Source organism: Pleurodeles waltl, chromosome 4_1 (assembly GCF_031143425.1).
Source record: "Pleurodeles waltl isolate 20211129_DDA chromosome 4_1, aPleWal1.hap1.20221129, whole genome shotgun sequence".
Taxonomy (NCBI): Eukaryota; Metazoa; Chordata; class Amphibia; order Caudata; family Salamandridae; genus Pleurodeles; species Pleurodeles waltl.
In genome coordinates, this window is record NC_090442.1 from 426,123,752 (window position 1) to 426,136,577 (window position 12,826).

The 12,826-nt window shown below is 42.5% G+C and overlaps 1 protein-coding gene across 2 annotated transcripts in view; it reads left to right on the top strand.

The window, feature by feature from the left end:
* CD36 (CD36 molecule (CD36 blood group)) overlaps positions 1 to 12,826 on the top strand; it is a 574,756-nt gene that overhangs the window by 290,831 nt on the left and 271,099 nt on the right. The gene's annotated exons all lie outside the window — the stretch shown is intronic.

Below are 12,826 nucleotides of genomic sequence, written 5' to 3' on the forward strand. Positions count from 1 at the left end.
GTGTTGTACATAAATGTGTCTCCTTTCCTTGTCCAGAACATTATAAATGCTTTTCTATTTGGGAGTAGACATAGTAATTCTGGATTTTAATTAGAAATGGGTAGTTAGACATTTTTCCTCTGACTTTAGATTTTCACTTTGCATTGTAGCATTGCACATTTTAGAACTGCTGCTTTATTATTTAGAGAAAGCACTTTATGGTTTTGCTATGACAGAGACGGCTGCACTTGCATGTTTTTTTTATATGAGGGATTGTCACTGTTAATTTGACAATTTTCGAATGTGCTGTGACTTTTTAATTCCTGCAAGGCACATTGCATATCATGATTGGGTTTCAGCTAATTCCTTATTTAACTAACTTTCGTGTTCTGTAATGATAACCTTTGCTTCTATATGCCACAATATGTCTTCAAGAATTTGGGTGTCTGCTGTACTGTGCAAGTATTGCGCCTAACCCGACCAGGCTAACGTCAACAACAGCTTCAGTATGGAGCTTTGGAACTAAATATGCCATTTCAGTAGCGTTCTTGATAGAATGTTTAATTCTATTAAAGTTTTGCTTACATTCATGTGACCAGTGAAATTAAGCAACTCTCTCAATGGAGCACTCACGATGGCAAAGTCTCATATGCATCTAGAACCGTAACTGGCCACGGCCAGGAATGAGCATAACATAGAAAAGTTTTGTGAGGGATGCATGCACTTTAGCTGGATCTGGTGCCATGCCCCCAATCAGAAAAGATATGACCAAAGAATTTGTGGTATTGAATTCACATTTGCCAGCATTCAAAGTTAAACCTGCATCAACAAGTAAACAACACACTTGCTTGAGAGCTTTATTGTGTTCTTTCTGTGTAGCCCTGAAAACTAATGTTATCTCTATAGCTGAATGCATTCATGACAGGCTGTATAATGCGTCAAATTCCATCTTGCAAAATCTCTGCATCTGATGACTCACCAAAACTTAGTCTTTTGTATCTGAACAGACCAAATTGTGTAAAAAGGTTGTAATGTACCTGCAATTATCCTCAAGTTCTAACTGATGATATCCTTTGTTTAAATCAAGGCAAGAGAAGGCCTTTGCACCATTCTACTGGGTTATCAAGTCAGCATTGTGCAGACCTGGAGTCGTCCTCTTTAAATTGTCTTGTTTGCTTGACGGATGTCCACACATATGCATACAGCTCCTTCACTGTCCTTTTTAGATACTACAACTATGGCAGAAACCCTTGGCATCAGACCAGTAGAACGATCAATGATATCATGTTTGAGTAATAATTCAAGTTCCTTTTCAACAGCTTTCATAGTCTTAAGTTTTTCTAACACATGAAGCAACAAAGCGAACTGATTTACTATTTCATGTTGAGCATTCATGTTGTAGTTCACTGAGATTAGTCCCATATCAGAAGCTGTGCTGAAAGTGAGTAAACAGGCACTTGACTTTGTATCTTGAAGTATGTGGTCACTTGTACCTTTTTGTTTTCTAGTGTTCTACCATCGCTGCAAATAAACCTTTACTTCTCAATAGTGTTGATGCAGCCCATGTGTACACTTTCGTTTTTAATGATGTAATTAATGGCATATGTCAATTCACCCCTGTTGATAATGAAAGGTATTGAACAACCGTTTATCTTCATTGTAACCTTTGGACAATGTTTGAATAACTTTAGTGCCTTTTCAGGTCGACTTTTCTTTGACTGGTATTTTCCTTCACATGTGGCCAGTCCATCATGTGCGCTTTTTCAGAGGTAAACAACAACATTTTACAATCATCTTCTTCACTTTCACTTGATATTGATTTTGATACAGACAAACTTTTTGAAAAAGTTTTAAATTATGATCGACTTCATTTGGTGTTGAGTTGTCTCAACTGATGGGGCTACTTGGCCTTGTGGGAGTGCATCGAGCATCGCTTCTGGAACATTCGGGCAGCCATTTTGCCTTCCCGCTTTAAAACACTTTTTCTTTTGCCTTGCAAACCCTCACAAAATGGTTGTTCTTCCCACAGCCTTTGCATATCTGTTCAATGGCAGGACATTTACCTTTGTGTGTAAATGACAATACACATCTAAAACCCACCTTTTTTGTGGAGGCATCACCTTGTTTCCATCAGGTTTGTGTTTCTGCTTGCTTTTTCATGTACATGACTGACTCACTTTGAGCACCTCTGGCCTCAATGTCAGCAGCTTGTCAGTATGCTCTTCAGCTCTGGCAGCAATAAGAATTTGCTCCAGAGTAAGAGTTTCTCTCAGCATTCATTATCTGAATGAATCGGACAGGAATCCATCGGTAACTCTGAGATGTATTTCTTCGTCATCATTGAATTAATTGAACTTACAGTGTTTCATGAGAGTATCCAGTCTCTCAACACGTTTGTCTATGGTTTTAGCAACTCTTTGTTGTTCTTGACTGAAAATATCTATCGTAATCCACATTCAGCATTGGATTGAACTTGAAATTCAGGGCTTCTTTAATTTGATAGTACTTAACTTCATCAGCTCGCAGCATTTTCTTTATGAATTCTTTTATACCATCACCTGCAAGATTCTTGAGGTATTTGATAACCTTCCTGTTATCTGTGCCTCCTAGGGCATCAATGAAATAATCAAATTCGCTATCCAAGCAGACCTTGTATCACCAATATTTTGTTTTTTGGAGGCATTGAATGTTGGTTGTCATTTCAGGAAGGCTGCTGCATTATATCTTTTCACAGAATTGGCTGACACTGCGACTGGAGTTCTCTTTGACTCCACTTGCCGTTCATAGTAAATTTCATCATGCACACATCTCTGAGGGCTTGTAACATGCTGGCCTCTGTCTCATCTTTGATAACTGCTGGAAATGTGGCTTCTTTCTTAGTCTACATAGGAAGAACAGCCTTCTACTGTTCCAACCGCTGCATCAGGAATAGACAGCTCATAAGCACAACCCTGGGAACTTCTACTTGGAACACTTCCCAGTGCTGTGGTGTGATGACTCTCTTTTATCTGTTCCAGTAACCAGATGACCTTTTCTTGTATCTGAATTGCTTCTTTTGTGCTTTTGACACCTGGTTGATCTCTGCCTCAAAGTGACTTTTTATCACAACGTTATCTTCCACTTTTCTGTTGCTCTTAGCTGCTCTTTTCAAAATCTGGTTGTATCTGCCTCCAGCGTTATCATTCCGTGTAATGTATAACTTTAGACTGCATAGATATGTGTTGCCTCTCTTTACGCTCTTCTCTGTAAGTTATTGGACACCAATGTGTAGGCTTCGCAGTGAAGCTTTCTTTATCTTCAAATTCTTTACACCGGCTAGAGTTACTCTTTGACTCCTCATACGGCAAAGGCCGATTCTGCACTTCGACTGAGGCACACGTGGCAAGCACAGCAGTTTGCTTGGACCATGGCAAACTCTTTGTGGGAGCACTGTCAATCTTCGGGTTACTTATTCCCTATCTTATTGCCAGTTATAGCGTCTTCCCAAGTCTCAGTATCTGCCAATGACTACACCACACACAGAGCGACATGTTCACATCTGTATTCATCCGTGTGTAACCGTGAACTCCAGATCATAAACCTGAATTTTCTTCACCACATTCTAACACTTTTGTAACAGTTCTACAGAGTCATCCAGGAGCCAAAAGGCTTCCGTTATTCACACTCACACAACACTACAACAACCAAAACTAATAAAGACACATTTAATATTTAACATAGGGCAAAGTAGATAAATAAGGAGAATGATATCAGCACCATACATAAACAAGGCTAAAGAGTTTTCCAATGTGGAGTTAGCAAGTAAAGTAGAGACAACCAATGTAAAAGCACTGGTTCACTAACCACTACACTGCATCTGACCCTTGCATGAACCAATTCACCCTTTCTCCTCTTCCACCAGATTCTCCATATGGCATATCCCTGTTATCTCGACTCGAGCACCATCAGGTCTCTCTCACCTACAAACCTCTCATGATCCACCACTACATTCAACTTCACTGATTTAGATAGCCCCACCGCACCCTTTATCATCATTGTTCCATCCACCATTCTCCAAACACATTCCAACTTTTTAGTAGACATCCCATTGCAAGAATGGAGTAGTGGTGATGAATTTGTGGGGCCACCATGCAGCTTTGGACAAAAACGACCAGGATTCTTTTATCCACAACCTCACCATCACACTGTATAACTGTACTTGATCAACTATCAACCTTTTTTTAGGAAGAGACCAGGACAAAGGACAAGGGGAACAATTAAGAAAAGGTACCCAGCAAGCACAGTGAGAGGAAGAACCACAGATGGTGATGAGAAACAGAAGGGAGGAAATAGCACGGAGCACTTGATAATTAATCTTTCTCACAGTACACTAAAAGAGCTGGAAATGAGGGTACTCAATAAAGCACTTGGATTTGTGCCTACAGCAAAACTGGGCCTCTCCAAACATGATTGCAATTTTTTCTGCAAAATTTGCTACATACCATATTTAAAGATAAGTCTCAAATATAAGAAAATCAAAACATCGGTTTACTGATATCTTCAACATTCAATCCCCTCTGTTACTATTCCAATGGAAATACTGACATTTAAGCAGGCTGTACTGAAAGAAGGGAATTTAACAACACTGACAGATGTTTGTCAGAATATGTCTGGGGAAGAATACAAAGCCATATCTACATTGGCCAATAATGGCAGCATAATGATCAAACCAGACAATAAAGGTAGTGCTACAGTGATTTTGATATCATATAGAAAGGAGTGCTTATGCCTCCTTATCAATCAAAATAGCTATCAGATTCTTATCTATGATTCAACAAATGAAATGGCAAAAGAGATCACAATGATGGTGGGTGAAGCAGAAGCCTCTGCATCGATCCTGAGCCGTGAAGCAAAGTTTTTGATCAAAACAGATGTTGTGACTCCTTATTTCTACAGATTACCTAAGGTACACAAAGGGAATGAACCCCTTATCTGGTTGCGCCATTGCTTTGAACATTGGATCCCTGCTACAACCACTCCCCATCTTTTAGAGTCTATGCCTTCATTTCTGAAAGACACTAAGAATGTCCTCAATTTGTTAAATACCATCCACAAGGAAGCCAAAACCAGAAAAAGCATCACTCTGGATGTGGATGCATTGTATACCAATAGTCAACAGGGTGAGACACTAACAGAGAAAAACTACTATGGAACATGGATTGGAACTTCAATACCTCAATCAGTTTCACAATGGCACTGCTTTAGGTGTAAAGAAAACATTCTTTAACATGAGGACATGCTTTACCTTCAAATGCAAGGTACTTCCATGGGGAGTGCCTTTGCTCCAAGGTTGCCTGGGCTCTAGATGTACCGAGTCAGACAACCAGAAATGTTCTCACAATCATTCCTAAGAAATTACTTTTGATGATATACTGTTACAGAGTATGGGAACATAAGTACAGATTGAATCTTAGGTACATGGATATGAAAAGGGTAGCTATATTTCCCTTTTGGGATGCCTCTATTTTAAATACAAAATTACATATATAGACATCAAAAATCAATGTGGTAAGATCCAGACACATCCAAGAAAATTAGGGACTTTTTAACATTAAGAATAACAAAAGAAGATATCATGATAAAGAAGTGACTCATATGAAGGAGATTAAATTTATGGTAGAATAAGCACATGTTGGACCTGACCCTCTGTGCAGGGTCACTGCCAAACCTTTTGCCTTTTACCCTCAACTTTTTGTGGAGTATTTTTTTGTTGGTATTAATACCACTGCTAAAATGTGCTATAGTGCTTGTTCCCTAAAACATGGGTAAACTGACTTATACCCAATTGGCATATTTAATTTACCTGTAGGTCCCTTGCAGAGTGGCATACCATGTACCCAGGGCATGCAAATTAAATACTGCCAGTGGGCATTCAGCATTTATTGGGCCACCCACTTACGTAGCACCTTAAAACACGTCCCAGGGCTGCAATTGCAGCCTGAATGCAGCATTTAACTGCCATGTTGACTTGGCATGTAAACCTAAGATCAAGCCTTAACCCCCCTCTTATGACACATAGGTCACCACTAAGGTAGGCCCTAGGTAGCCTATAGGGCAGGGTGCTGTGTATTCAAAAAGGTGGACATGTACATTAAAGTTTTACATGTTTTGGTAGTAAAAAACTCTTAAATTCATTTTCACTTTTGCAAGGCCTACCTCTCCATTAGGATAACATTGGGTTACCTTATTAAATAAGTGATGATTTTCAATTGGGAGCAGATGCAAATGTTGAGTTTACTGTTTAGAGAACTGTAATTTAAAACCCTCTTTAATGGTAAAATCGGATGTTAAGTCACCATCATGAAAAAGCCTCTTTTCAAAATTTGGACTTTTCTTGTTCCAACCATTTGGTGTCTGTAGCCTGTATCCCGGGTTGTATGACTAGGTGTAGCTGGCAGTTGGTCCTATGTACAGGTGTTGACAGGATGGGCCATCTCTGATTTGATGACGGAGAGAAGCAGTCACCTCCCACACTTGCACAACACAAAGTCCTTGTCTGAACACACTCACAATGCCCTACAGGGCTTTTTAGGGCCTACTCCAGGGGTGACCTATATGTATAAAAAATAAAGTTTGGCGCTCTGCAAAAGGTTTATTTTTCAAGTTGAGACAGCAGTTCAAAACTGCACACACAAGCTGCAATTGCAGGCCAACACTTAAGTGAGGGGGGCACAATTAGTGTTTCAGAACCCACTAGTAGCATTTAATTTACAAGCCCTGGATACACGTAGTACCACTTTACTAGGTTCTCATAAGTAAATTAACTGTGTCATACTGCTCTGCAGTGTTGAAATGCAAAGAGTCCTAAAAGCAAACAAGAACAGGTTCAGAAATACGAGGGTGAAGGGAAAAACAGGCTAGGGATGACACTGCAGAAAAGGCCATGTCCAACACAAATCGATAGGAGGGATCTTAACTAAAACACCTGTGTAACGACAGGCTGTTAAGTTAGGGAAACACTTTGTTTTGGAGTTGTGAACATCACCAGTGTGAGCCCCTCTACTCATGAGCTCTAATAGCTGTCCTTCCATACAGCCAGCATGCACAGGCCTGGACAGAGCAGAGATTAAAGTGTATGGAATCTGGCATGACATGCCCATCCATCTTTTCATTTAACAAAAACTGTTCCCCTATGTTTTGTTAAATGACAAATTCACGCTTAATTCCAACAGCTGAGATACCACAGCTGAAGTGAAAGGGAGGAAGTACCCTGCGCTGTGAAGCCGGTAGAGGGACAGACAGCTAAAAGAGAAACATGCATTCTTGCCAGGGTGACTGGTGCCTAAAGAAATGTAAATGTGTGCAATTCTTTAATCTACAAATGTAAAGGCTGCTTGGAATCCAGTATTGGTTTTAATTGATGGAGCAAAGCTATGAAGTCATGCTTCTAATAGACACTTAGAAAACTGTTTTGTAAAGCCTGCGTATTATTAAAAGTGGAAGCACTTCTGCCAGAGTGCAGGGTACTTAAACTTTGGACACATGTTTTTAACTTTTAAATCTCCTGGCAGTGGAAAACTCTCCAGTTTATTTTTAACTACTGCAAGGCCTACCTCTCCCACAGGACGTCATTGGGGTTACCTTGGTACACGTAATAAGCTGTAACATAATGTTGGTGTTATTGGAATTGTAATGAAAAATCGTCTCATGATAAAGTTGGATTTTAAATTACAATTTTGAAAACACCACTTTTATAATTTTGGCATTTTCTTGCTTTAGTCCTTTAGTGCCTGTAGCCTGTCACTGGGTCACATGACCTGGTGTAGTTGACAATTGGACTTTGTATATTCCTCCTAGATAGCCACACTCAATGGAGAACTTAGGTGTGTCTGGATAGGCCATCACTGGCAGGATGAAAGGGTGGAGCTGGCCATAAGCATACTTACTCTTAAACTGGCTGTTTCCTGCCTTCACAAAGAGGTCACCTACCCCTTGTAGTTAGTCTGGAGCCAGAGCGGGGGAGGCAGGAAACCTGTGGACTTCGGAAATCTCTAGAAGATTCTCCCACTTTGCAGGAAGCACCTGGAAGATATATATCTTTTGGACCTCAGACACCAACTCTTTAGTACACTTCTGTACCTGTGGAGACTCTGCCAGTAAGAAGGGCTTCTGTGCTGCTGAAAGGGCTGCCAGTCAGCTGGACTGTTGCTCTGCTACCCTCCTGCTTGAGTCAGACTAATTAGACCAGCACCTGAACCCAGGACTCCCAGAGTGACTCCAAGGGCTATTCTGCTGGCCTCCTGTTGGCAGCTATGGGGATAAAACAGGCTCCCAATCACATAAACCAGCACCCTGATCCATCTGGAGTAAGCCTTTGAGATCCTGGACTCTTGGTGTGGCCTCAGTGGAGCTGAATTGAAGTTTTTGGGCTCTTTGTGACAACAAACTGACCTGTTGGCACCAAAACCTTCTTACTCACTCACACTGCTCACCAATGCGAAATTCCATCAACCCAAACCTTCATGCTACAGCACCAACTGCTCATGGTAAGTGTCAAATCAAATCAAATCAAATCATTAACATTTATAAAGCGCGCTACTCACCCGTGCGGGTCTCAAGGCGCTAGGGGAAAAAGGGGGGGGGTTATTGCTGTTCGAACAGCCAGGTCTTTAGGAGTCTCTGGAAAGCGGAGTGGTCCTGGGTGGTCCTGAGGCTGGTGGGGAGGGAGTTCCAGGTCTTGGCCGCCAGGAAGGAGAAAGATCTCCCACCCGCCGTGGAGCGGCAGATGCGAGGGACAGCAGCGAGTGCGAGGCCAGAGGAGCGGAGGAGGCGGGTGGGGAGGTAGAAGCTTAGGCGTCTGTTGAGGTATTCCGGTCCCTTGTCGTAGAGGGCTTTGTGTGCGTGGGTGAGAAGTTGGAAGGTGATCCTTTTGCTGACAGGGAGCCAATGCAGGTGTCTCAGGTGTGCGGAGATGTGGCTGCTGCGGGGTATGTCGAGGATGAGGCGGGCCGAGGCGTTTTGAATGCGTTGCAGGCGATTTTGGAGTTTGGCTGTGGTCCCGGCATAGAGGGTGTTGCCGTAGTCCAGGCGGCTCGTGACGAGGGCGTGGGTCACGGTTTTTCTGGTGTCGGCGGGGATCCAGCGGAAGATCTTGCGGAGCATGCGGAGGGTGAGAAAGCAGGCGGAGGACACGGCGTTGACTTGCTTGGTCATGGTGAGAAGAGGGTCCAAGATGAAGCCGAGGTTGCGGGCGTGGTCTGTGGGGGTCGGTGTGGTGCCGAGGGCCGTGGGCCACCAGGAGTCGTCCCAGGCGGACGGGGTGTTGCCGAGGATGAGGACTTCCGTTTTTTCAGAGTTCAGCTTTAGGCGGCTGAGCCTCATCCAATCTGCGACGTCCTTCATACCCTCTTGTAGGTTGGTCTTGGCGCTGGCGGGGTCCTTGGTGAGGGTCTACGCTAAGCTCCGGCCTAATTGCTTGCCAGTATTTTCACACTACAGTGTTGACTGTCTCCGTAGACAGGCCTGATTTCCCTGCTACGTGGACAACTGTCCATGACACTTTCCTCCATCTAACGACCTCCTCTACTGTGAATTGGACTCTTTGCGCTATACTGAGAAGGTAACATTTCAGCTGAACTAACCTGGTCTCTATATTCTACCCGTGCCCTATCGAGGTCAGCCTGACGTGAAACTTTCCCCGGGTCTCACTCGATGGAATAGCCACGAGTGGTGTTTTGGGCTTTTTGGTGCTATTTTCACTTCTCTGCGTATCTCCGGTTCTACTGATTTGATTATTTTTTTTTTTTTTCTGGGCTGAATCCAAACCACTCTAAAAATGAAATTGTGCTCCGTGTTTTCACTTTATTACTGTTTGGTGTGGCAAAAATAATTTACACATTGCCTCTATGTTAAGCCTGACTGCTCTGTGCCAAGCTACCAGAGGGTTGAGCACTGGTTAATTTGGGGTTTACTTGTGCTTCACCCTGACAAGGATTGTGGTTGCTGCTTGTGCTGGGTTTCATCACCCCAAACAGTAACCCGATTTCTCACAATTCCCAATTGTTATGACCATAATCATCAACATAAAGAACATAGAGTGCACAATGCCTGCAAGGCTCAAAATGAGTTCACAAAATCTTCACCTCTGCAGCCAGCAGTCTTACTTATCTGAGAACAGTCTCAGTGACATCGGTGGAATACGTTGTATCATTACATCTCTTAAAGGAGCAGGGACACATTGGAGTATAAGCATACCAGAGTGGAAGTGGGAGAGTGATCAGCATAAGTAATGATCATGGCGAAACAGGGGTTTTTAAAGGATCCCAAGTTTTAAAGGATTTGGACTGAGGGGTGGGGTTTGGAGTTTGTGGGGTAGAAGGGGAGAGTCAAGAGCAGGGGAGCAAACACATGATGAGAAATAGGAAGGTCCAAGCACTTCATGTCAGCGCTAAAGACCAAATGCTGTAGAAATGTGCAAAAGGAAAAAAAGTTGCCTAGTATTAGCAGTGGAAAGATAAATTCATCCAATCAGACCATTGTGAGATCCAAATGGTCCCGGGCAGGACAAAGCCAAGAATAGTGAGGAAAGCCATTGAATCAACAACTGTGATGAACCACTAAGCCATCCTGACTATAATTCTGACTACAGACAGCTAAAGATACAGGATGCTGTTGCACTGCCCACCATTCTGTATCAATCTTAAAAATACATACCTGTATATTGTGCCTGGCCCAGCTGCTCTTGATATATTTATACATTGAATAACAGCCCATATTGTTTCCACTGTTATTGACTTCAAAATAATATAATTAGCATATTAACTACTAGACCCGGAGAAAATTGTGTAATTTCTTTCGTGGAAATTACGTGAAATGTCCAAAAGTTTACCCACAGTTACGCATTTTCGATGAGAGGATGCATTTCGTTCTAAAAATTGCGCAAATCTCTTTTATTGCAAACAATAGTCACAAGGGTTTACGTTGTTCCTTTGCTGCCATGGTAGGATTATTAGCTGAGCAAAACATCAGTTATGCAACATGACATTGGTGTAATCGCTGTAATTTTAAACAACAACTGTAACGCGAAATGATGGAAATTACACGTGATCACGCCAGATTAAGCCAAATATCACCGAGATAAGTAACTACTCTCCCAAGTATCCTGCTGTGTGTAAATATAACGCATCCACTCATCTTCCAAGATGAAAATGAAAAGAGTTCGCCAATGTTTTCATCCCTATATCTGCCAAAAAACAAAATATGTAGCATGCCAGATTTTACTATTGTATGCATATTTTTCAATTCTTCGTTATTTCCAATGATTTGTAATATCTTATCTTCCTTTTATAGGCACGATGTGCACTTTTATAATCAACTAGATATTGAAGATCGCTGGTACCACTAAATTTACAATGCTCTATTTCCAACCTTTACCCATTTTAATACATTCTTCATTGTTCACCGGTTTCTTTTTTAATTTCTAAACCTTACAACAGTTCAGCTGTAACATCCAACAATTTAGTGTAGCAATTTTCAAAAGATTTCTTCAACTAAGTGGGACATAACAGGGGATCCTCATTAATAAACTCATTACTACTAAATACATTCTTGCGCCACTGTTGAATCTTCAAAATAGCCTTCTGGGTATTACTAGTATTCAGATTTTATGGAACTTCTAAGACATGCTTGAGCATTACAGAAGGAAGCAACATTCAATCAATCAATCATAGGATTTATAAAGCGCACTATGTACCCGTGAGGGTTTCAAGGCACTGCGGGTGGGGGGGGGTCTGTTGTTACTGGTCGAAGAGCCAGGTCTTGAGGAGTCTTCTGAAGGTGAGTAGGTCTTGAGTCTGTCGCTGAGGGTAGGTCGCTCCCCCTGCTGCTGCAGCTCCACCAGCCCAGGCTCCTGAAACCTCCCAGCAAGTCCTGCTAAAAAACAGTAAGTACTCCCCCCGCCCAGCCCCTCGCCCAGCCCCGCGCTACTCACCTCTTCTCCTGTACCTCTGTCTTCTGCCTTCCGCTCTCCCCTCCTACCTCTCTCCGCACCTCCGCTGTCCTTCTTCCCTTAGCTCTCTGCTCCTCTTCTGCAGCCCTCTTGCTGCGTGTTCTGCTCTTCCTCGGCCCCGCTCCTCTTCCTCACCGCGTTCTCTTCCTGCTTCTTTCTTCATCTGTGGTCTTCATCTGTGTCCTTCTGTGTTCTTCATCTGTGTTCTTCATCTGTGTTTCTTCTTTCTCCTCTGCACCCCGTCCTGCGTGTTCTCTCTTCTTCTGTCCTTCTTCTGTGTTCTTCATCTGTGTTCTTCATCTGTGTTCTTCATCTGTGTTCTTCATCTGTGTACTTCATCTGTGTATTTCATCTGTGTTTCTTCTTTCTCCTCTGCACCCCGTCCTCTGTGTTCTCTCTTCTTCTGTCCTTCTTCTGTGCCCTTCTTCTGTGTTCTTCATCTGTGTTCTTCTTCCGTGTTCTTCTTCTGTGTTCTTCATCTGTGTTCTTCATCTGTGTTCTTCATCTGTTTCTTCTTTCTCCTCTGCACCGCGACCTGCGTGTGCTTTCTTCTTTCTTCATCTGTGTTCTTCATCTGTGTTTCTTCTTTCTCCTCTGCACCCCATCCTGCGTGTTCTCTCTTCTTCTGTCCTTCTTCTGTGTTCTTCATCTGTGTTCTTCATCTGTGTTCTTCATCTGTGTTTCTTCTTTCTCCTCTGCACCCCGTCCTGCGTGTTCTCTCTTCTTCTGTCCTTCTTCTGTGTTCTTCATCTGTGTTCTTCATCTGTGTTCTTCATCTGTGTTTCTTCTTTCTCCTCTGCACCGCGACCTGCGTGTGCTTTCTTCTTTCTTCATCTGTGTTCTTCATCTGTGTTCTTCGTA